This window comes from Papilio polytes, unplaced genomic scaffold (genome assembly GCF_000836215.1).
Source record: "Papilio polytes unplaced genomic scaffold, Ppol_1.0 DF822733.1, whole genome shotgun sequence".
In the NCBI taxonomy this organism is placed as follows: Eukaryota; Metazoa; Arthropoda; class Insecta; order Lepidoptera; family Papilionidae; genus Papilio; species Papilio polytes.
Genome location: NW_013526471.1, coordinates 862,147 through 867,190, shown reverse-complemented (window position 1 = coordinate 867,190; position 5,044 = coordinate 862,147). Strand labels below are relative to the sequence as shown.

Genomic DNA, 5,044 nt, shown 5'->3' with positions numbered 1-5,044 from the left:
TTAATACTAAGTACTTTGTTATACGAAAACAATATTTGTAATATTTTGACAAATATTGGCTGTGGAATATATATTGTTAACATTTGTCACTTTATAACCAATTGTAAGTTATAACATAAATTCCCTGAATGATAGCAAAATGTAATATCACATCCCTTCTATGTAATTTATCATTGAAATAAATTTATACACGAATACGTAACTCTTATTTAAGTATTATTTTAACTCTAAAGAATATTTACTTCCAGATATTTTGGAAGTAAATTTTAACTACATATTAAAAAAGAACGTTTATTTTAAGTACAAAATAATAAGTATTAAATGATTTTTTTGGACAATAATAACTTACCTTATAAATGGCAGTAAGACAGCAAAAGTATCGAATAAACAAGCAGGAGAATTTTAACAAAAGTTTCATATCCAGTAAATATATCTCGACTAAGTTATCGTGAAATCGACAAAGTCCTCAGTAACGAAACGTTTTGACAAGTTTCTCGAGAATCGGAGAAGTGTAGAACTAAGGAAGTTAAATATTGAAAGACAAAGATATAACTTAAAGGTCGTCGGAAATATTTGTTTGTTTTGAATAAACTTTGACGTATTCCAGCTGACGCTTATCACTAGTTCGGATTTCGGTAGAAAGTAAAAACAGGGGGCCTAGCACGAAAGTTTTAAATAAAATAACGTCGTTGAAATGAAATGTTTAGTTTTTTCAATTTAATTTGTAGCGCTCCTATCGGATATAAACTCGCACAAATTTTGTTAATGACGTTTCATGTCATCCTAATTTTCGTGCAATTTCCCCATATCAAACATATAGTATTTGGTAATTTTTGTTTTAACATCACTTTTAAATCAGTAGAATTAAAAATTACGAAAATTTAACGACCAAAGTTATTCTCTCTTGTTTACAGAACAAGTAACTTCTGAGCTTTCAAGTTTCGACAATATATTTAAAATACGTATAACGATACGGTGTCTGAGACGTAAATTGATACCCTTTGGTTTGTATTACCGTTATATCAGAGCAATCGAAAGCAATCAACGTCTATATTCATTCAGCGGTTAGAAGCCTAGTTCTCATAGTGAAAATATGTACTCAAAGAGCTAAAAGTATTCCAGACGGATATTTTAAAAGTGAAATCCTTAACGAGTATGGAATTCAAAAATGGAATATGTGAGCCCGAGAGATGCATATGACCTTTATGATGCTTCGGTCGTCAAATATCGTTTACGTAAGTTAACTACTTTCATTGCAAAAACATTACATCATATCCATTCCAGCCGTGTAGCAAGTGTTCTTGGAACAACGACGCATTGTAAATCACATATTTGTAGAAGAAATGTCTAAAGTTATAATGTAATAAATAAGTATATTCCAATAGTATGTTAAAGAATAATAAAAAAAGGAATATCTTGTATCTTTTATTATTAAAACTATAATATGAAAGACAAACTTTAGTTAAAATTGCAAAGAGGAAAGAAATGTAGTTTGTATGTAACGACTAAATTCAAAAACTACTTAACAGGTTTGAAAGATTTTTGCACTATAATAAAGCTACATAATTATTGAGGAACATAGGCTTTAATTAATAACCAGCGTTCGCCCGCGACTTCGTCCGTGTGGAATTAAAACACAACAAAAGTGTGTATGCTATGTGTTCTTCTAGACTATCCTCTACATCTATACCAAATTTCATCGAAATCGGTTTAGCCGCTTAGGCTACAAACTCTAGCAAACATCCATCCATCTAAACTTTCGCATTTATAATATTAGTATGATTAGATTTTTTTAATTGTGTGAGTGTTTGAGTGGACGAAGCAGCGAGCAACAGTTAGTGTAGATTACAATCTACAATTTGTCTTATTTGTTTTGAAATATTTATTCTACAATATAATGTATATCCCTTTTGTTATAAAATTAATGTGTTAGATTCTTCGGAAAATCTAACAATGCGTTAATAAATTTGTTAGCACACGGAAATTGTATCCTTTTACCGCAAACATTCTAAGGATTCTGCGCGGTTTCCAGAAATATTTAGTAGGAAAACAATTTCCTGTTTCCTAGATCAAATTTTCTTCACTAACTCATAAATATAACATTTTTTTAATTATACTTTTTAATATCCTTGTTAATTTAAAAGAAAGTAAGTTTTCTACAGAAAATCAAAGTTATTTTCACATATTCTCTGACAGAATTAAACGCGATAAGAGTGCCTCTTACCGGGCCAGATAACAATGTAGCACTATACATGATGCTGTCATTGAGAAAATCCTACACGTCCGTGAAAATATTACCTTTGAAGGCTTTTTTATTATGATTGAAGTATTTATTCTTAACGTCAATCTTTGTCAAGATATATCTCTACAAAGTTATGTTTGAACTTGTTCACATAACCAGCTCACTATACGTTCCCACCGAGGAGCTCGGAGCCTACCCTAATATGGGGTGACTAGGCCATAGTCAACCACGCTGGCCAAGTGCGGATTGGTTGACTTAACACATATCTTTGAATTTCTTCGCCGATATGTGCAGGTTGCATCACGATGTTTTCCTTCACCGTAAGAACGTCGGGTAAATTATGTACATATGAAAATTCGAAAAATCGAAAATCACATTGGTACATGGTGGGATTCGAACCCAAGACCTGCAGATTACAAGTCAAGTGTTCAAACCACTGAGCCACCGACGCTCTACTTGAACTTGTTCAGTGAATTGAAAATCATAATACATTTGATCAAATGTTTTTACCTACGAGTAGAGACTTTGAAATAAAACCCAGTTCAAAAAAGACGGTACAAATTATTATCTGCTAATAGAAATGAAAATTAATTAAAAGTGAGAGATTTTATCGACATTGTTTGAGCTTTTTTATTACAAGCTTCTTAAGTATGGCGTTGTAATAAATGTTTTCTTTTTAATTTGCTTGTACATGTTTTATAAGTTAAGTATTTAACGAAATAAATTATTGAACAGTGTAGAAGGATGTTTTTAGTTAAGGTCAAAATGTTATTATGTTAAATGTAAATGCTAAGTTAAAGGTGTGGAAAATATGTTTATTGATATTACAATGGCAAAACAAAAGCTGTAGTAATATCACTTAGGGTGAGTTGCACCATATCGCCGGTTACCGTTAAAGTTAAAATTATTTGTAACAGTAATATTTGGAATAACCTTAAAATTTACTAAGGATGAGTTACATTAACTAACTATAAACCTTAACCAGCACATTCCCGATGGTTACGTCTTCGGATGTTCATGATATTCGCTACACCAGTTTTGCGCTGGTCAAAATGACGTCATATTTGACACTAATCATAACCGCCCGATTTTGGGCGGTTATAGTTAGCGTTACGGTTAGTGTCAGTTCGGTAGTGTCAACTGTCACAAGCTCTTATCTTCAAAAGCACAAATAATGGAAAAAGTAATGGAAAAAGAAAATCTCTACTATTATCCTATACGTAATCCAGAAGAATAAAGTCTTGTGTGCTCGGAAATAATGGATTTCCAAGATGGAACTCGAAATTTGGCCAAACATTAAGTTTGGACAAATTTCGAGTGTCTAAGGCCATAGCAACAGCGCTTGTCCCTTTTCTCTTATTTAAATAAATGTCCTCCATAAAAGGTCAATTTATAATATGCATTGACAGGACAATTTATAATATGGAAAATAAATAAGATGCATTTATATTTGTATAATTTTATTGCTTCATTTTTGCTACATATTTGAGTAGTAAAGTAAATACAGTTTCAATAATGGCCCAAACTAGTTTATTTTCACAAGAGTTTTCCATTTTCTCCATCTTCGTGGGCAAAAAGTATATTTCACTATAAAATACCATGCGTATGATACATAAATATAATCGGCGAAACATGAATTTCCAAACATTTTAATTTACGTAAATGTCATTCTTGACACCAACTTGACACTTTAGTGACATTCAGGTTTAAATGTTTCCATTGTAAAAACGAAAAACACATAAAACCTCTGTGAGAATATGTTTTTGCACTTGTAGCCCTATTATAACTTTTACGATAACCAGCGATTTGATGCAACTCACCCTTAGTTGCTGAAGCTGACACAACTTGGACGAGTCCGCGAATTAAGTTATTGCAGTTGAGAGCGGAGAGTCGCGGGCGCAGCGCGTGTGCCGCCTCTACCACGACACCCACTTCCGGTCTAAGTTACTGAACGTTACAGTTAGTGAGTGCTTAAGTGACTATTTATTATTTTATATTAACGGTGAGAAACATTAATTATTCTGGTGTTATTTAACTATTTTTGGCTAAATTTATATTGTCCTAAGCTTCTAAATTTGTTTATTAAAACTCTATAATAATCTTTCGTTCTTAAACACCAATTATGTTAAATTTTGATATGTTAACGTAAAAAAAAACATTTAATTTTAGCTTTACTTAATATCATAAACGTGATTTATTACGTCTTGTTTATTCAGAGTCTGTAATGTGAAAGTATTGTAATATTTTTACTTTTTTCAACGGAAAAGGTTATTTCCATGTTTAAATATGAAAGCCTCGAACAATTTTAAGCGTTCTCAAGAGATGCATAGGTACCACTATTAGGTTTAAAGCGTAGCTCGCTTTGGTTGGAAATGCTTTTGATGCTTTTGAGTAACTTGAGTGCTTGCAATTCAACAAGAGAATGTACTATAAAAAAAAAACGAATTATTTAATGTTTTCTTATCCTATATAAATTTAGAGGCGAGTATTTTTTATTAAAACGGAACGATAAAACTTTTTTTTTAAATAATATAAGGTGGCAAACGAGCAAGCGGCCACCTGAATCCACCGAAATGGAAAGCGACCGCTGCCTATAGACATCCGCAATTACAGACGCGTTGCCTACCCTTAATTGACGGAGGAGGAGACGCACATAAAGAGGACATTTCTCCTTCCTATGCGTCTCCTTCGCCGTTAAATTCACTTTTCCTTCCCATCCTTTCCTCTTAAGAAAAGGATGGAAAAGGAAAGGGACTAAAATTAGGCCTCCGGCACACTCATCAGACGAAACGCGGAATTGCT

At 32.4% G+C, this 5,044-nt stretch overlaps 1 protein-coding gene across 1 annotated transcript in view; it reads left to right on the top strand.

Moving 5' to 3' along the window:
• The first annotated feature begins 4,131 nt into the window (after positions 1–4,131).
• LOC106105715 (elongation of very long chain fatty acids protein 4-like) overlaps positions 4,132–5,044 on the top strand; it is a 13,620-nt gene continuing 12,707 nt past the window's right edge. Inside the window, exon 1 of the mRNA XM_013286142.1 lies at positions 4,132–4,244. The gene's annotated coding sequence lies outside the window, so the exon portion shown is untranslated. The remainder of the gene's footprint in view (positions 4,245–5,044) is intronic.